At 38.8% G+C, this 20,994-nt stretch overlaps 1 protein-coding gene across 23 annotated transcripts in view; it reads right to left on the bottom strand.

Moving 5' to 3' along the window:
* Positions 1-20,994, bottom strand: part of PRLR (prolactin receptor) — a 195,493-nt gene that overhangs the window by 83,971 nt on the left and 90,528 nt on the right. For 18 of the 23 annotated variants that reach the window (XM_052670517.1, XM_052670527.1, XM_052670533.1 and 15 more), the window contains one exon: positions 17,649-17,700. The exons of 1 other annotated variant lie outside the window; for it this stretch is intronic. The gene's annotated coding sequence lies outside the window, so the exon portion shown is untranslated. Of the gene's footprint in view, positions 1-7,696; positions 7,757-17,648; positions 17,902-20,994 lie in introns of those variants that run through there. 4 more of the 23 variants (XM_052670518.1, XM_052670521.1, XM_052670530.1 and 1 more) reach the window with 2 other exon arrangements.

Raw genomic sequence — 20,994 nt, 5'->3', positions numbered from 1 at the left:
GGTCGTGTTTGACCAACCTCATCTCTTTCTACGACTGGGTGACCAGACTGGTAGATGAGGGAAAGGCTGTTGATGTAGTCTACCTAGACTTCAGCAAAGCCTTTGACATGGTCTGTCACAGTATCCTTCTGCAGAAATTGGCTGCCCGTAGCTTGGACAGTTTTACCCTCCATTGGATAAGGAACTGGCTGGAGGGCCATGCTCAACGTGTGGTGGTCAATGGAGTTAAGTCTAGCTGGAGACCTGTTTCAAGTGGTGTCCCCCAGGGGTCGGTGCTGGGGCCTATCCTGTTTAATATCTTCATTGACGACCTAGATGAAGGGATTGAGTGCACTCTGAGTAAGTTTGCAGATGACACCAAGCTGGGAGGTGGTATTGATCTGCATCAGGGTAGGGAGGCCCTGCAGAGGGATCTAGATAAGCTGGATCGCTGGGCTGAGGTGAATGGGATGAGGTTTAACAAGGCCAAGTGTCGGGTTCTGCACTTTGGCCACACCAACCCCACGCAGTGCCACAGGCTTGGGGATGAGTGGTTGGATGACTGAAGAGGAAAGGGACCTGGGGGTGTTGGTTGATGCTCGGCTGAACATGAGCCGACAGTGTGCCCAGGTGGCCAAAAGGGCCAACAGCATCCTGGCCTGCATTAGAAATAGTGTGGCCAGCAGGAGCAGGGAGGTGATCATCCCCCTCAGCACTGGTGAGGCCGCACCTTGAGTATTGTGTTCAGTTTTGGGCCCCTCACTACAAGAAAGACATTGAGGCCCTAGAACGTGTTTAGAGAAGGGCAACAAAACTGGTGAGGGTTCTGGAGCACAAATCTTATGACGAGCAGTTGAGAGAGCTGGGATTGTTTAGTCTGGAGAAGAGGAGGCTCAGGGGAGACCTCACTGCACTCTACAACCTCCTGAAGGGAGGTTGCGATGAAAAAGGGTCTGGCCTCTTCTCCCAGGCAAATAGTAGTACCCGAGGAAATGGCCAGAAGTTGTACCAGAGGAGGCTTAGGTTGAACATTATGAGAAACTTTTTCTCTCAGAGAGTGGTCAGGCACTGGAATGGCTGCCCAGGGAGGTGGTGGAGTCGCCGTCCCTGCAGTGTTCAAGAGGCGCCCAGATGAGGAGCTAAGAGATATGGTTTAGTAGCTTGTGGTACTGGGAATGGGAGGGTGGTTGGACTAGATGATCTTGCAGGTCGTTTCCAACCTTGCGATTCTATGATTCTATGATTCTATGATTCTATATGCTCTGTTTTGTAGTCCAATGTAGAAGGCCAATGATATCCTGGGTTCCACCAGAAAAGGAGTGCCCAAGAGGATGAGGGAGTGGATTATCCTCTTCTATTCTGCCATTGGGAAGCCCCAGGTGGAGTACTGTGTCCAAGTCTTGTGCCCCCAACATAGGAAAGATGTGGAGCTGTTGGAGAGGGTCCAGAGGAGGGCCACACAGATGATTCAAAGACTGGAGCACCTCTCCTATGAAGGCAGGCTGAAGGAGCTGGGCTTATTCATCCTGGAAAAGAGAAGCCTGTGGGGAGACTCACTGAGTTGTTCCTATATTTAAAGGGAATTTATAAGCAGAGAAATCAACTTTTTAAATGTATAGATCATGATAGGACAAGGGGGAATGGTTTTGAACTAAAGGAAGGGAGATTCAGGTTATATATCAGGGGAAATTTTTGTACTGTAATTGTGATGAGGTGCTGGAACAGGTTGACCAGCAGAGACAAAGAGAAATGCATATATTCAAGTTTGACTTAGAAAGAGAATGGTCTGAAGTGAAACTAGTTTCATGGGATTGCGAAATCATTTAAAGAAATGATTATACAATTCCTTATGTAAATCATCTGCAGCTGAGTTCAAAAATTGTTTGGAAAAACAGATACTAAAACACAATATTCAAAACCTGTGCTATCTTTTCATGCTCTTTATGAAGTCAAGCAACGTACTTATCAAATGTATGTCTTTATGAAGATTTGTTTTAAAGCTGACTCTGCTTGAAACCATAAAGGACCTCTCTACTCCAAAAAGTTAACCCTGATTTATACTGTTGCTGTGAAAACATAATCACATTTCTTGTACTTGAAATAGAAAATTACAGGTTTTAACTACATGTAAGTATCAGTACCATCCAAAGACAATCAATCTACTTCTGAGCAAATTAGCTTGAGCATTTTATTTAATATTATTGCTTTAATGTAACAATACACAGGGGTTAATATATCCAAAGTTCAGCCTTCTTATTTGGTAACTTCTTTCTTTCATAATCTCCAGTATTAAACCCAAATTCCTATTCAAGAAAATATAGTATTCACTAATTAATAAATACTCTTCACAAGTTTTATTAATTAAAGACTCTTATCAACATTTTCTGTAACATCACTGTGTGCTGCTCATTTTCATCTGCTGCCTGAATTGATTTCCCTAATTTGCTTCACTTTGTAAAGCCTTTGCTTTATAGGTTATCTTTCAGGATAAAGTACATATTAACACAGTCACAGAGTACCATCTCTTCTAGACTACAGCTATAATTAAGCAACAGAGAATTGCATGTAAATATCATAGTGATAATATAACACCGTTTTAGTAGTCAAATGCTCTAAAAGAGTACAAATAAAATGCTATTTTAACCAAGATATTAAGATCATTCATTATGCCATTACTTTTCTTTATCAAGGGGCTGAACAGCACTGCCACAGAGATATCAGCTACATTATTGATTGTATAGTAATTGATGAATATAGCAAAGAGTTAAGAGCCTCCTGAGGTCAGTGGAATGTAGTATTATTAATCATGTGATTTGAGTAACTTATCTTCAGTGCTCTGGTAGAAAAAGAAATTCTAGACGCTCTTCAAATACGATACGTAAGCAACCATTCCAGACTCAGCAATCAGTTCAATGACATTACTACAGATTTAGCATCTCAAAAGCCTAGTACTCAAATCACGTCACAAAATAAAGAACATCTCACCTGTTCTTGAAAGGAAGCATATATATTCAGGCAGATCATTCCATAGATGGACTCCACCTTCTCACTTTACTCCATTGCACTGCAGTCTGGAAAAGGACTTTCACCAAAAGACCATGGCACTTACAGCAAGTGCATTTTCAGGCATTAGATAGTTTAACTTGGCTTTACAATTAAAGCAAAATGGAGTCTATGCCATTTTGATGATATGCAATGCTATTCTGGGTATCACATATCACAGCTTTTGCACTTAGGTCAAAGTCTTCCTACAAATGGGACAAATGACAATCTAGAATTGGAAGGAACTATGACGGAATAGTAAATGTAAAGAAGTTACAAAGTGATATTCTAAAAAGACTAGTATGTCACCTGAACATTTAATCTGTAAAATACTTAAATTGGTTTTGTGACACTATTGACAAAAACATACTAAAATGTGTATCATGGCTGATCCTTGTATTACAAATCATATTACAAGGTGATGTTTACCTTTGCCACTCACTGTCCCAGCTTCCAATCAGATTCATATTAGCAGATATTATTTGAATGATGCCAGGTAATTCTCAAATTTGGCTCTCTCTGACAGCACAGAGAATTTTACTCTTATGTTCCAGCAGTAAAAAACATAGCATGATAATCAGATACTGAAATTACTATATAGTTTCTATACTAATTGCAGTCTTTAGTCTGGATTGCTTTGTTGTGTGCTGTACAAATACAAAAGATACTGTTCCTGTTTCAAAGAACATACCATCCAGTAATTTCATGCATGAAACTCTCTCAATAAATCATAGACCAGAAGAGCTCACAGATCATTTGGATCATCATGTCATTTAGATCATCTAGGTGCACCAAGGAGGGATCCCAGAACAGATCTCCTCTAATCCCACTGAGAGAGATTAAAAATGCCAATTTCATTCCTGAGATTTGCTTTATTTTTTTCTTTAATATTTCCAGTTACAGGAATTTCACAATCTCCTTAGGCAATATATGCTACTGCTTTGTTATCTTTATTGTTACAATGTTCTTAATATCTGATCCATATCTTCCCTGCAGCAACTTAATCCGATTATTTTTTTAGCAGCCTAACAACAACAATAACAACAGGTACTGACTCACTGCAAAGCTAAGAAACATTACTTTGAGCAGATCAAATGTATAATTTTTGTCTTCTCTTATTTACCAGTCTCATTTTCTCATATGCCACATTTTCCAGACTTTCATAGAATCACAGAATGGGCTAGGTTGAAAAGGACCTCGAAGATCATTTAGTTTCAACCTCCCTGCTATGTGCAGGGTTGCCAACCACCAGACCAGGCTGCCCAGAGCCACATCCAGCCTGGCCTTGAATGCCTCCAGGGATGGGGTATCCACAGCCTGTTCTGTTCAACCTCCCTGGGCAACCTGTTCCAGTGTGTCACTACCCTCTGTGTGAAGAACTTCCTGCTAATATCTAACCTAAACCTCCCCTGTCTTAGTTTAAAACCATTCTCCCTTGCCCTATCACTATCCACCCTTGTTAACAGTTATTGCCCCTCCTATTTATACGCCCCCTTCAAGTACTGGAAGGCCACACTGAGGTCTCCCTGAAGCCTTCTCTTCTCCAAGCTAAATAAGCCCAATTCCCTCAATCTTTCCTCATAGGAGAGGCGCTCCAGCCCTCTGATCATCTTAGTGGCCCTCCTCTGGATCCGTTCTAAAAGCTCCACCTTCTTTCTATACTGGGGGCCCCAGGTCTGGACACAGTCCTCCAGATGGGGCCTCACAAGAGCCAAGTAGAGGGGGACAATCATCTTCCTCTCCCTGCTGCCCACTCCTCTGTTAACACAGCTCAGAACACAGTTGGCCTTCCGGGCTGCAAGCACACACTGCTGGCTCATGTCCAGCTTCTCATCCACCAGGGCACCCAAGCCCTTCTCCACAGGGCTGGTCTCAAGCAGATCTTCCCCCAGTTTGTATAAATATCTGGGACTGCTGCATCCCAAGAGCAGCACCATGTACATGGCCTTGTTGAACCTCATTAAGTTCTCATGGGCCCACCTCTCCAGCCTATCCAGGTCCCTCTGGATGCCTTCCCTTCCCCAGTGTATTGAACGCACCGCTCAGCTTGGTGTCCTCAACTTGCCATCGTGTATGTCATTGAGGAAGATGTTGAAAAGCACCAGTCCCAAGAGTGGCCCCTGCGGGACACTGCTTATGACCGATCTCCACTCTGACTTTATTCTTTTTACCCTCTTCCAGACTTCTCTGAAGCACGGTGCCTCAGAATGTCAAAATGTTTTAGTTAAAAATGTTGAAAATAACACTTGGTAGTTGTTCACTACCAACCAGACTGCTGCTTACAAATCCTGGCATGGTATTTACTTTTTGCACAGCAGGATGACATTACTGAGTTCCACTCCTTTTGTATACCATCATAACTCCTATTTATACAAAAGATCTTCCTGACTTACTAATGTGTTCCTGTATTTGTGTGACTGAAAATCCATTTTGAAGAGCAGCACCTTGCTCGTCACTTGTTTTTCAGAAACAACTCAGCAACCTATAAAAATCATTGCTTTCTCTTCATGTTCACCAGTAAATGCAGGCTCTCTCATCTCTCTGTTGTTTTAGTAATGTGTTTATACCTTTGGCATGACATTATCCAGGTCACTAAACAAATATTAATTATTCCCTATACCAAAGAACAGAGTGCAGCTTGTTTCAAACTGTTTTTATTTGAAAAATGACCTGCTGATAACCAATTCTCCACAGAATTCCTAAGATCAGTGCATTCAGGAAAGTATTCCATTTGACTATGTTTTTCTAATTAATTTATGAAAATTTCATGAAAAGCCTCACAATAGTTCTCATGTATAACATCACTTCCTCAAGATTCATCCTTCTTTAGAAAGAAACTGAACTACTCTGAAAACACTATTTTTTTTATTCAAGAATCGATGTTGCTGTTACTTATTTCTAGGCTTTCTTACATTGATTTCAATTTCTTACATCAGTTTCTTAGCAAGTTATCAACACTCAGATCGTGCAGGTCTCTCAGTTTTCACTGCCTAGGAATGGATGATTCATTAAGAGAAAGGTGCACAATAATTTTAGCAATTTATTCTTCATTTTCCTGCTCCTAAATTACACCTGTTAAATTTATTTTTGTTATATTTTTTCTCCTTCGTATGACTAAGCAAATCCAAGTGTCAAAACTCTGCACATGAAAGAAGCATACAGGCACTAAATACAAACTGACCGCCTATTCTATTGACTAAAGAAAGGATTTCTTCTTCCATTTGCCTATGGCCTTTTAGATTCTGAAAAAAGACAAGACAAGTTCAACAAATGAGGTAGCAAGATGGCCAGATCTTGGCCAGAAGACCATTTCTACTGAATATTTACCTAACAGAAAAGCCCATCTGTACTGAGGCAGTGCTGCCTCCCTGGCCACCAGGCGACTGTGTACTTCCTTCTTGAAGCAAGAGGCAAATTGTCAGAGGACAACTGTAACCCAGGTAGGACACAGCAAGCATCCAGCACCCCCCTCTCATGCTGTAGTCCAGCCCCTCAAGGGGACATGACTCATTTGTCCACAAGCCCCTTTGTTTTCCAGAACAAGTCAACAAACTGTGTCATCTTGTCCACATGAGGCTGCCATTTTGCTACAGCCATAACCCAAGTGATAGCAGTGTTCTGGGTCTGTCTGGCTTCTGAATCTACGACATTGTTACTCAAGAACTAAAAGTGTCATCTGGTTTCCCATTATGCGGCTACCATTTTGTCACAGCCACCATTTTGTTAATTACAACATTGAGATCCCAGCATACCCAGTGATTGGTTGGCAGACAAAACTTTGCTTTCTTGTTTACCTGGAAGTTTCTCAAGGGCCTTTATTTATTCCTGATATTTCTGTATACAGCCATGTAAATATTTCTATACATATGTACAGTAAGGAGTGTACAAATATATCTAAAGGCATTCATACACTTCCTTATATAAATATATTTCAAATCAGTTTAATCAGTTTAATCAATCATAAATCAGTTTATACTTGCACAAGTTTAAATATAAAAGACTGCTTAATAAGAGGTACTGAAATTAACAAAGTTTATATGTAACTATCACCTGCCAATGGTGATCAGCAACAGGATTGGAGAGAACAGCATGGAGCTGTGTCAGTGGAGGGTCAGGTGGTGGGTGGGTGGGTGTTAAGAAAATGTTTCTCACCAGAGGTTGGTGGGCTTGGAATAGTAAAGAAATAACAATGAAGAAAATGAAATGAAAGGAAAATGCAGTTGCAGACCCACCAGTTAACAAGCCTGCTGAAAAAAATTCCTGAAATATTTAGAGTGATTCAAGTTGAAAGGGACTGGGAGGGCACCAAAGAGCAGGTGGGTACATTAAAAAATTCTAAGGTTTGAAAGCAACTAGCTAATTATGTCAGTGTGACCAAGAGACTCTTTCACCTAACTTCAAACGCTATACAGTGTTATCACTGGTGCAGTCCTTGGACTTTGCACTCTGCTTCATAATACCTGCAATACTGCCTACTAAAATAGAAAGCCAAAGAAAAAATCACTTTTACAGAATTGTGTGTGGGGATACCAAGAAAAATTTGCAAAGGGTTGTTTTTTGTTTTTGTTTTTTTTTTTCCAAAAGATAACATACATCAGATAAATTGCAGCTGAGCTAAGATTTTTGGTAGAAAAGCAAATAATTCAGTATGACAAAGGTGTGGAGCTACACTTACCAAAAGACACCTCTAGTGTGAATGGCTCTTCTGAACTTGATGCAGCAGTAACCATGCCTCCTGTGAGGACAAAAAATGAAGTCCTGATGGCCAATTCCAGGTCATCTACACCTAACATATCAGACTGTGCCTTACAAACTCAGAATGGGTATGTCTCCTAATGTGGCATTCACCTGGCTGAAAATAAATGGCAATGGGTAATTCACCTCTTTTCTTCCTCACTTTTGCTGCAGAGCTTTGTTGTTCAGAGGTACACAACCTTTCCCATTCCCAGATGTGAAAAAAATTCCTGCAAGCAATCTCTGCTATAGCTGCAACTAATGGTATCTCAATGAACAAGGTCTTCTTGGTGCTTATCTGTATCTGGGCAAAACAAATCTAAGTTTGGATTTGGTAAATTCTTCTGAGCGCCATAAACAAAAATCAGCCCTGCTATATATTCTGACTTCTCTTCTAATGGCAGAATGGGCCATCCCTCTCTTGATTTCTTGTTTTTATCCCACTGTTTAGTAGAATTTATTATTTAACTTCTTTCTGCTGCAGATGGAATGCAGCGTAGCTCTACTCATCCTTTCCCTTTTAAGGGTTTGAGGAAGGCCTCTGCTTTAGAGCTGTGACATGCCTCCTTTTAAAAGCTGTCTCTTCACATAAATAAGGCCTGAGACCTCTTGCTTTGCCAGTGTTTGCAACTTGGGCACAATATCCCGGAAGATACATCTGATCACATCTTTGGCTGTTTTCAGCAGCACTCTTAACATGTGACTTACTTATTTCCAAACTCCTTTAGAAAAATGATACAGCTTTTGAAAAGAGGTTACTACTCCAAAGTATTGCCCTGAGAGAACAGAGATACCATTGCCAACTTGGGCTTTGTAATAGACATTTATTCCTTCACTGTTTAGTCTTTACCACATCATAGGGTATTTTCTTAAAATGTCAAAACCTTCTGGAGTGACAGATTTCACAATGTGAAATTTCATTTCTTTTTATTTCAGTGCTGCATGTATTAATACAAAGTTGGTTCACTTGCAGATAATGCAGCTTGTACTTTTTTGTCGTAATGATTTAACTGCTATTGTCATTTGTCAGAACACAGACTGATAATGGGACTGATAAATCAATAACCACCTAGGTGCTCAACATATTTTACGTAGAAGTAGATTGACATAAACCTTCCAGTGATGTCAGCTGAAATTCTTTTGTCTCTGGCAACCCCAGGAGAAGCTTCCAAAAGAATGTGCCAACTTCCAAGCTGTAAGAATTCTCATCTGTTTAATCCCTTGTCGTCTTAATTACAGGATTATTAACCAGGCCTGTGAGTGGTTAATGGTTAGAGCTCTGATACTGGAGCTAGGAAATATTTATACATTCCAGCAACATGGATGTAGATGAATAATGGACTCACTCCAATACTTACAACTCTGTGAATATTATTTCAGGGCACTGTATTTCTGCTAGTCCCACTTACCACTTGCCTGAAGTTCCCAGGTCCTTTGATCCCTGTTTCATCATGTTCAAATTGCTACTTTGTGGAAAAATCTTGGTGCAAGCATTGTTGGGGAGCACAACGTAAAAATCAGTTTCCCATCCTTCTTTTTCCTCCCACTCTGGCTGTAACTGCTAACCTCATGGACTTGAGAGGCTTTTATCCAACTGTCAATTTCTAGGGTCAGTTACATTACAAACAACTGTTTTCCTTCCTTCCCCTCCATCCTTCCTTCTCTCCTTTTTCTTCCTTCCTTCCTTTTCACCCTGGATGAGAGTTGTTTTTTAATTGATAATAACTACATTCCTTTACAGGGCTGCCATTCCTTACCATCTCCTCCATCTTTCGCAACCACAATACAGTGCCATGCTGCTACTACTCAAACAAGAAATAATACATCTGTATTTGACATAAAATAATCTATACACTAAATATATAATGGTAATCCTTAGAGAGGGGATTTACTTATAAGCACTATTTTAACCTATTTTAGTAATTATTACATGCAGTTTGGGTTAATTTAGCATTACTTAGGGTAAGCAGACACATGATGATCAGGTATAATGATACAATAGTGGGTTGGGCTTTACCTGTGGGGAGGAGGGGGAGAGACTGGAATAAATATCTTGAAAGGAAGAATCACAGAATCAAAGAATCCAGAATATCTACAGTTAGAAGAGACCCACAAGGATCACTGAGCCCAACTCCCAGCTCCACACAACCACTCATAATCCAAACCTAATGTCTGAGAGTGTTGTCCAAAAGCTCTGTGAGCTGCAGCAGCTCAGTGCCGTGCCCGCTGCCCTGGGCAGGCTGTTCCATGCCCACCGCCCTCTGTTGCAGAGCCTTCCCCCACCCCCGGCCCTCCCCTGGCGCAGCTCCATGCCGTTCCCTCGGCCCCGTCGCTGTCACACAGAGCAGAGCTCAGCGCTGCCCTCCGCTCCCTGACAGGAGCTGCAGCCGCCATCAGGCCTCCCCTCAGCTCCTCTGCTCTGGGCCCAGCACATCCAGTGCCCTCAGCTCCTCAAATGTTTTGCCCATAGAACCTTCTCTTTGTAGCCCTTCTCTGCATGCTCTCTAACAGTATTATATGCCTGTTATATTATTATGGTGCTCAGAACTGTGCCCAGTGCTGGAGGTGAGGCTGCACAGCGCAGAGGAGACAACCCCTCTCCTCCCCCAGCGGCAGTGCTGCACCTGTGGCACCCAGGGTGTGGTTGTCCCTTCTGTCTGCAGAACACACAGCTGGCTCATGTTCAACTGACCATCAGCCAGAACCTCCAGATCCCTTTGCAGTGGGAGTACTCTCCAGCATTTTATCCCTTACTTTGCACAAATGCCTAGGGCTGCCCTGTCCCCAGTGTAGAATCTGGAACTTGCTCTTGTTCAGCTTCATGTGACTGGTGATGGACCATAATTCAATTTGTCAAGATCTCTTTGCAAGGTCTTCCTTCCAGGGAGTCAGCATCTCCTCTCAATTTAGTGTCATCTGCAAAATTGGTCAGTTTGCATTTGAATCCTGTATATAAGGCACTGATGATAACACTGGAGAGAACTGGCCCCAAAACGCAGCCCTTGCTAAACTCCACTAGAGACTGGCCATTACCTTGATGTAACCTCATTTACCATAATTCTTTGAGCCTGAACCATCCACCAATTGCTCAACCGTCACATTATGTTTTTGTCTGGCTGTATGCTGAACATTTTGTCCAGAAGGATACTGTGAGAAACAGTTAGAAAATCTAGTGGAAATTACCAAAATCCAAGAAGATCACAACTACTGGCTTCCCTTGGTCAGCTGTGTGTGTAAACTTGTCAAAAAAAAAAAACCAACAACTAAGTTCGGCAGTTTTAACGAGGTTTATCTGAAGTTAAAACTTCCACCTTAATAAGCAATTTCCCTATTAATATATTTTTAAAAATCTTTCTTCTTCACTTACTGTATGCAACTTTCTTCTATTTTTAAATATTTTTTATTTTTGTTCTGTATTCACACAACCACTCACCTACCTTCTATATTACCATAGAACATGACACTGCCCTACCATAACTGAACTGTTCTTTATTTTCTGTTTGTATCATATCATTAAATACAACTCACATTTTAAAGAAAAAGCCTACTCATTTTGGATTGGCATTTCCCAGCTTGTGTTGCAGGGTCAAGAAAGAGCAACAGCAATGATCCATTTTTTTTGGATCAAGCTGGGAGCAGATGTACAAGATCTGGCTACATGTCATATGTGCTTTTCCAAGGACCATCTCTTGTTTCCTTCAAGGAAGAAGTCTGACACCATATGAGGGCGTCCAGCACATGGAATTCATCAAAAAGATCATTCTCTCCTAAATAATAAAAATTCTGTTTTTGTATTGTGACTGTTCCTATTTGTTCTTGCTTCAGCTAGAGGCCTGAAAGTTTTCTGGAATTACCAGCGCAGAGTTTGTGTTTTAATGAACTGGTACATACTTTCTCAGAGACTGTTACATATCATATGTACACTAAAAGTGGAAATGTAAGAAATTACAAATACTATTAATATGAAATGACTTTACCCCAGGGGAACAACGAATGCATTGAGTTTTCCTGTGCTATACAAGAGCTTACTTCAGGTTGTCAGGGGACTGAAGATCAGGAGATTGGAAAATTCCTCAAGACAAAGACATCATTAACTGTGAAGCTAAGGGGATCATGATGGTAGTCTAACATATATGCAGGGCTGACAAGATTTGCTTAAATGTAGACTTAAAATGTAAACACCTTTCAGAAAACTGTATTTTTAGCATTTATTCTACACTTTCATTCTTACACATTTTAATGCAACAAGATAGAGGCAAGAAGAGAGAGCAAAATAAAGAAGAATCTCCCTGGGTCTTCAAAAGATAGATTATAATTCTAGTGGTCTCATCAAAATGTAAAATAATGTTCTAGCTCCTTTTTGGTCCATTATGTTTGCCCACCTGAAAAGTAGTGGGTTGAACTTGATGATCTCCAGTGGTCAGTTCCAGCCTTTATGATTCTATGAGTCTAAACAGGCACCTCTGCTTGGATGGTCATATACTGTTGCAAAGTAAGGGAATATTTAAAGTATAGGAAAAGTCACCAGGCAGAGCCACAGCTGCAACTGGCAGACACACGCAGCAGGGAGGGAAATCATAGAATCATAGAATGGTTTGTTTTAAAAGGAACCTTCAAGATCATCTAGTTCCAACCCCCTGCTATAGGCAGAGACACCTCCTGCTAGACCAGGTTGCTTATAGCCCCATCCAGCCTGGCCTTGAGTGTTCCCAGGAAGGGAGCATCCACATCCTCGCTGGGCAACCTATCCCAATGTCTCATCACTCTCATAGTAAAGAATTTCTTCCTAATATACTGATTCCTATGGTAAGCTCAGGTTCAATCTGCCCCTCAGAGCATGTTGCAGAGCTCATCCAAAGTCTCATGCATTCTCCACAAGTGTACAAAAGACTGAACATATTCAAAAAACTTCGGGATACTTTTCTGCAATGTTTATGTATTTCAAATGCTTCTGGGGGGAGTATTCAATCCTGTACAAAATCCATGTCATAAGACAGGTGGTCTGGAGTGTGGAAATGGTGAATGCTTGAGATTTATACTTGTATCTTTGAGTTGATATTTTAAACATTTTTTCTTATTTACTAATTTCACAATTCTCAGTGAAATATGGAAAATAACACATAATAAAGCATTCTAAGTCCAGAGCCTGGAAACTTTTGAATACTGCACTGCACAGCCTTTTAAATCTCTTCTTATGTCAGATGGTCTTGTTTAGAGAATTACCAAAACTGCTGAGTCTGATTTCCCGGGGATTTATATCTTCTAGCTAGTTGGAATATTTAATTTAAAAATTAAATTTATATACATGTATACTAAAAACAAGACAGACACATATATTATAATTACTATCTACCAAATAATTTGGCAGTAACATGTAGGCTACCACTCTGAATTGCCAAACTCATCTAACATAATAAGTGGCTGCAAATGTTCTAACTTTATTTTTCTCTTACATTTATTTATACAAAATTTGATAGAATACACCATTTGAAATCTCATCTTTGCTTTCAAATTTCCTTGCAATTAGATACCAATTTTAATGAAAATTATTTGTGTGTAACTTCTATTTGTGTCTTATTTCTCTGGGGAAATATGTTTTTGCTTCCGTATAATACAGTGACATAACGTATTATGGGATGATTTAATGCCCAAACTAAATACAAATATGCTGTAACATGCTATTTATTTTGTTGAATAAATAAGCTCATATAAAAACAGGATTTCAAATAACAGGAAAATAATATTATAATTGCAAATGAATTTGCCATCTTGAAAAGGACTTTCAAGGCTTGAACTACAGCAGATCTCGATTGGAGCTGTTCAGTGGAAGTGAGCTGTGTTTGTGAATACTATAATTTGAGACAAAATTGATTGCTTTGCCTCTCAAATCTCTGTTCTCCCTTTTCTAATCACCTCAATGTATATCCTAAGGAATGTTCCTAACAGAAATCAATTTTGAGTTAACTGATGGAAAACGGGATATCTGTTTTCAAGTAATATTGTATGTTTTCCTAGATTTAATGTCCAGATAAGCCTTACAGATGAATAATTATAGTTACAACTGGATTCCTTATTCATATGGTCAGAAACTGACATAACTGTCATCCTGATTCAATATTTCCTGATTTTTTATTATAAGAATCAATCCAAATTCTACTCAATCTCCTACACAATTATTTTGAAATAAACTTAAAAAAAAAAAAAAAAAAAAAAAGTTTTGGAAGATCACAGGCTATCCTGTAACTCAGAACACTAAAGTGCAAGATAAAAATCCAAGATAGTATAGTTTGTACGGAAAATACAATTAGTGCAGAATTCTACTGTACGTATTCAGGGAATAAACGGCTTTGAATACACCACAAATTAAATTTTCATTCCTTAAGAAAAGGTACTAATCAGTTGTTGAAAACTGCCATGCAATTTGACTGAATTTCAAAGGACAACAAACCTGCACTTTCTAAAGCAAAAGTAAGTAGAATGCAAGTGCCAAGTAAGGTGAGATAACTTGTGTTTTGACATCCTGGTGTTTATCAATATCCAAACTTGACAAAGAGAGAGGAACATTTTGATGAAAGATGCAACAGCTGCAAGTGTCTAAAATTCCGTGATTTGGAGATACTCCTTCCTAATCACTCATAACAGACAAGAAACAATTTGAGAAGTAGTCACAAGATTCTCAGAAGAATGTTTGTACTAGCTAAGACCATGCCAAAAATGATGGATGGTTTTAGAAAAGGAAGAGTAGAAATCTAATTTACATTGAGCAAAGTTTTTGGCTGAAGTTTTTATCCAGCCACACAGACTGAAGTCAGCTGAAACATGCATGCAAGTTTTATGAAACTGTTACAAAAGAGAAGGAAAACAGAACCAGTCTTCTGAAATATTCAAATATTTTATCACAGGTTTTTATAAAGAAAATTTATATTTTGCATACATACGACACATTCAGAATTTGTTTATTTCTGAAGGAAATCTCTAAAATGAAATGGTTTTTTTTTTCAGATTTGGCAGCATTAGCTGAATGCTTATTTCAGCATGAAGTTTGTCTTTTCAGTTTGCCAAAACACAGTTAAGAAAACCGGTTAATTTCAATTACTTGATCTTTAAAGATGATTTTGAGAACTGCCAATGAACTGAAAATTGGGTTACATCTAAGTCCAAATACACTGTCTGCAGAACTATTCTTACCAACAGAATAAGCTGCAAATCTGATAGAAATTATATAAAGGAAAACTGTATGGCTAAAAAGTGATTGTAAAAAAAAAAAAAAAAAAAAAAAAGGCCTGCCAGATACGAAGGTTTCTTAGCAAATAGATTTTTACAGGGATTAAAGGCCAAGTTAAATTGAACCATTAGCAGACAGTATCTACCAAAACTGTGAGACACTACTCTATCAGAGGCAGGTCTTTACCTCTTCAATGGTGTGGGGCAATAAAAAAAAGATAGGAAGGAGGAAGGCCAAGAAAGTGAGATACCTTCCTCATGGAAATATTGAAGTCCATGATTTCACAATGGTTTATTAAATTGTGTAAACAGTTATAACTTGGTGTGGAGAAGGACAGCAAGCTACTGCTGACCAGTCAATAAAAATTACTGTAATAACATGAGCCAGTTCTTTGAAAGAATTAAGATCAGTCAGGATGAGGGAAAATGAGAGAGTAATCAGGGCTAAACAAGAATGGAGACCTAACCAGGAAATTAAGGCATCCTCCTAGAAAGTGTAGTCAGGAAAGGGGCAACAAGAAAGTCTTTGTAAATCAAGTATTTAGAGCATTAGAATAGCCTCATTAATTAGTCCAACCAAGTTCTGGTACTAGCCTTTGATTCTACCTTTGAAGTCATGCAATCTCTCTGAAGGGCAACTGCACAAAAGGAATAAATAAGAACCAAAAATGGCACTGAAGCTGAGGCCATGGGAGATTAGGATTTTCAAGATGGAGATCTTTGTAAGAATGGAATTGAATAGCAAGAGTTTGGTCCAAAACTCAAACAAAATCCTGACTGAAGTATATTGAAACATATGCAGGTATATGCAGGTACACAAACACACATAGAACACTACTAAGGTGTGTAAATCTAAGTGTCTAAAGGTGCCAGAATGATCGCTTCAAACAACACAAACCCAAGAGGTAGTAGTAACAGAGAGTTTCTGTTATTTTATGAGTCTCTAATTAAGCTGTGTATAATTCTGACAAGGAATACATGCCTGGAACACTAAAAGTTCAGACTGAAATCTTGATGCAGCTGAAGTGGTTGAAATCCATTTACTTCACTGCAGTAAGAAATGTGTAAAAGGTGAAACTTCCACTGGCTCTAAGTAAAAGCTAACACCATTTTGGGGGGCATCATTTCATTTAAGGGAGCTGCATTTGCCACAGGTGCTAATTCAGTTGGAGCTGTGAAAACCAAACACATTTAGAAGGGATCTTTAGCTGGGCAACAAGAAAAAAAAAAAAAAAAAAAAAAAAAAAGAAAGAAAAAAAAAAAAAAAGTAATTCAATGGAAACAGTTTAAAAGCATAAAAACCTTTTTTAGTTTTAAAAATGAAAACACAGATACCTGACTATCCTTCTAAGATGAGTACATTGGATAATGCTGTCCTGTCAAAGTGTAACGACCTCCATAAGAAAACTTAGTCAGTTTTGCTCCTCACTGCCTTTATAGTATCTGCATTTGTCCACATTTTGTTTTCCTAAAGATCTGCAAGGTCCATGCCAAATGAAAGCAGACATTAATCTTCATTCCAGCCTCTTTCAATAGGCTGTACTTCCTCACAGAAGACTGATATGCACTCATGTCACAGACTTTCTGCAGATACACTGTGCTACTAAAAGTGCATATAGTAAATGGCTACATTAATTACACAGCCAAGTGTTATTTCTTGCTTAAACCTGTTTGCTGCATAGGCAATCTACCCACCTGCCTTGGAAAACAGAGCAGTTCAGCTTAAAATAGTAGCAAACTATCTCTCAAAAAAATAAAAGACGGATAGTTGCAGCATAACATTTCTGCAGAGGGAAAGCTTAACACTGCTAATATGGAAACATAATCCATATGCTGTCTTGCAGGCTGCTGCGCTCTCTAGAGGGAACTAATAGCAAAGGAAACTGTGTATTCTACATTTCCCCTCCCCTTTTCAGACCATTAATGAATTCTCAGGTGTCTGTTGGAATAGTGAAAATATTACTGACGACACAGTGTTTCAACAGCATGCAGGGGAAAATGGCTAAAAAGATGGTTGGAATCAACCCCCACCATTTTCTTTACTTATCACCAGCTCATTTAGCAGCTTCTATTTTCTTTCCTTTTTCTCTGATATGTTTCTCTTCAATCTTCAACTTCCAGTCTATGCCTATAACAAAAGAATCTAAATAACACAGAATAGGGGCTGTAACTAATGAGCATATACATGAACACCGAAGTGGGTACTACAGGAAGAATAAATTAATAGCTGGGGAGCAGTAGATAGTGGAAGATGTAACGGCAGTTATGAGAGCTCCAGGAGGCTTTTTTCTCAACTAGCCATATGCTCATTAATCAATGACACATATAAGGTGTATTTAGTGAAATACATAATATAAAAGGGTAGCAACATGAGATCAGTACTGCTAATTTTCCAAAAATAAATAAAATTTAAAAAAAAACGTGCACAGGAGAGACATCTCTGTTTCTGGCTTCTTTTCATATTTTAAAAGAGAGAGCACCGACTGTCAAATCAAAATGGTATTTTTACAGAATGTGAGGTATTCCATATTCAGCATAACATTAATTTTAACTTAGTCTTTTTAAGGTTTTAAATTTTGCTAATAGAACTGAAGTCTACTCTGTCCTTCTTACAACGACACATAGTCAGGTAAACACACAGTAGGAACAGGTTTAACTGCAGTACTTACTTTTGCCTGGTAATGAGAAGTATGTTGACCCATGTCAATTCATGAATACTTCCTGAAAAAGGAGGTGAAAATCCAGCATTTGAAAGAGTTTCATATATATATTAAAAAAAAAAAAAAATCCAAAAAGAAAGAGGGGAGAAAAAGAATCCAAAATAGAAAGCTAAACAAAGACAGCCTGTAAGGTTTACAGCTCTGACTGCAAAATATTCAGCCTGGCAGTTCTAGCAGAAATACAACTCTGTGTACTTGTACATGCTCTCCCCATTAGAGGAGGAGTCAGTTTTGCAACACTTATGTTCCTTGCTTGAGGCAAAACAGTGATTCTCTTCAGCACAAGCTATGTTTGGAGTGTGACAGCTTTAAAGGTGAGAGGTGTACTCTGGAGCAGAGGAATGCATCAGCCGAAAAAGAATAGTTTAAAGCATTGGCTGCGTAAGCTACAGGTTGTTGTGGCTCCTTTGAAATGCTTATTGCCTAAATTTTTAAAAACTAATAACACTTTAACACAAATCATATCTATAACGCCCACTGTGCAACAGAAGTCCATGTTTTATAGTCTAGAATAGCAAAAATAAAATAAAATAAAATCTTTTTACAACAGAATGAAAGGTGTTGATTACACAGCAAAAAACTGACTAAATAGAAGAAAAAAAAATTTTTTTGATATTTTTGTTAGCTTTTTCCTCTGTTCTGAAAGTAATTTCAGATTATGTAATGGTGTTTCGAATTCTATCAACATATTAAATTATTTGCTAGTAATCAACCTCTCCATAGCTGAAGGCATTTTTACATATTTTTATTAATACTTTCAATAATCCATATTTTTATCTTCTCTTTATTCAAGTCAGTGAGTAGAAAATAAAATGCATGTATTTGTAGTGAAATGAAAGAATCAAGAACGTTCTTTTTCATAATGAAACAAGATTTGTCTGATGTGGGTGCTTAGTTGTTACTATAGTCAAGTCTTTCTAGTCAAGGTCAGAATTGGTCATATCTTGTGACTAAATGGATATTCTGCAGAATATTTCAATCAGTAACCTTATGAACAGTTTCTTGGCAACACAGGCAAGCATTTTTGAGTAAGGAACATATACCTTGCAGTCTATTCACACAGAGATTATAGAGCTTCTGGTGTGCTTTTTTCATTGCAGTTGGATTAAACTAACTGCTGCAGAGAGGAAGTTTCTGCCCCCACTTGCTTGCCCCTTTCCATCCATCATGTCTGCTGTGTTATCCATTTCAGGCCAGGTTAGGACAGCTTAGAAAGCTAAAATGGTAGACCATAATTTCTTTTTTCACCTCCTATTATAAATTTCTTGACACTCACTTTGAGGTCAAACAAATGCTAGCAATATGGGAATGGAATGCATAGCTGGCAATAAAGTCTCAGTTGATGGTATCATAAAACTATGCCCTAAAATATTAGTGTGTTCAGCTAGCTGTAATCAAAATCTTCCTGTGACTATTCTATGTAGAAAGAGTAAATAGGGAATGTGTGTTTAAAATGAGGCTGTCTCTTCAGAAATGAGAAAAGGAATAAACAGTAGAACCTAATAGGTATTTCACAAGACAGAAAAGATGTATCAAGCTATGGGTTTTTGTTGTTGTTGTTTTGCTTTATGTCTGCATCCACTTGCTGCTGCTATATAGAGGGCAATCAGATCAGGAGTAAAGGGTGAGAGTGATAAGATCCTGCAGAGGGAAGAGATTTTCAAAATGAAAGTGGATCAAGGAAGTACTGGTTCACATCATCGCTGTCTTAATTTCTCTAAGAGGACTGTAATAATATTAAGGGTCTGCATGTATACGTTTTCTCCTTATCAAAACAGGCCATATAACCCTAGAATCTGGGTGAAGGGAATAAGACAGAACACAAACTAAATCACCAATGGTTTAGTGAAAGATGAGATGAGAGATGTGAGTTAATAACTATCACTGAAATCTGTAACAAGGATAACTTTAGACATTTATACCTACACTATCTAGTTTATAGGTAGCTGATGTAATGCAACCTTGGCAACTGTAGAAGCAGACACTACAGTGTGAGGCAGTTCTTAAATATTTCTCCAGCATTTTGAAGTATTTTTTTCAGCTTTTAATAAGCAGCGGTGTGCCTGTTATACTACTAGCTACACTCAAGCCAGTCAGGCAAGTCTGTACAAGCATACTTAGGCTCCGGTGCAGTGCTGCCAAGAAAAGACAACTGTGATCCTAGCAGCTCTGGATTAAGAGGAAGATCCAAGGTAGCAGTAAAATCCCATAGGCACAATAGACAGGTCACCCATGTACAAGATTCCTTCAATTTAGGATAGGTGAAGAGTAAAGTTACCAAGATGAGGTAAAGGATCTGAAGGCTACCTATTACATAGTGACTAACATAACTTGGCTGGTTTAATCTGGCAAAATAGAAGTTAATGTGGAAAAGGGTACAGGCACCTACATGTCCTTATGAAGATGGTGTATGCCTATCAGTACAAAAGCATGTGTTAGACCAGTCCAATAGCTACTTAAGCTGTAGAACAATGCTGGAGCAAATAGAAAACAAATACAAATGAGGCAGGAAGGTAAAAGTATACTAGCCACCAGCAAATGAAAAAAATGGAGCAGACTTCCAACAGGGTAAAAAAAGCATGGCTCTTCGAGAATAGAGTTTGGCAAGTCTGTGGAAGGAATTATGGGCTTGACTCATTTTTCATCATGTAATGGTGAATCCACTTTAAAATCTGGTCAGGCCAGGATTTTATGCTTTTTCTACAGTCATTTAAGAAAGATTATTATGTGACAGGGATGGAAACCTACTAGTTTTGTTTCCAGAGATTCATTTATGAGAAAAGTTAGGATTGGAAACCTTTAAAATCAGCTGATAAATTCCAAGGAGCAGTCCTTACACTGACATCAGCAGATCATCTGTGGAAAGGAGGGCTTAGAGGAGAGCATGGGCCTAACTTCATTTTCACTATGACATTTGTACCACTGTAATCTCATCAGCCTTAGTGAAGTTACTTTGCATCACAGTGGTATCAGCCTCCTGAAACTCAAGTTCAGACTTCTCAAACAATCACAATTTCACTGCCTCTCAAAAAAATGTAAAATAGTGTTACAAGAGTAACACTGGGAGGAAGGTGGAAAAGAGGGTAAAACTTGGAGGAACCAGTGAAAAGAAGCAGCAAGATTTTATAAGAAAAACACTAAAAGGAACTTTGCAGGCAGTCAGACTGAAAGTGCATATTAAAGGAGACAGCAATCAGTTCTTTTTTTTCCCCCCATACTCTCAAATACACTCAAGCTTTCCTCAGTGAGCAACTGCTGGCATAGGAGTTACAGCTGTTTGTCCCTGCCCTTCTTT

This window comes from Tympanuchus pallidicinctus, unplaced genomic scaffold (assembly GCF_026119805.1).
Source record: "Tympanuchus pallidicinctus isolate F22 unplaced genomic scaffold, pur_lepc_1.0 scaffold9, whole genome shotgun sequence".
Lineage (NCBI taxonomy): Eukaryota > Metazoa > Chordata > Aves > Galliformes > Phasianidae > Tympanuchus > Tympanuchus pallidicinctus.
Note: the sequence above shows the minus strand (reverse complement) of the source record. Positions and strands in the feature narration are given on the sequence as shown.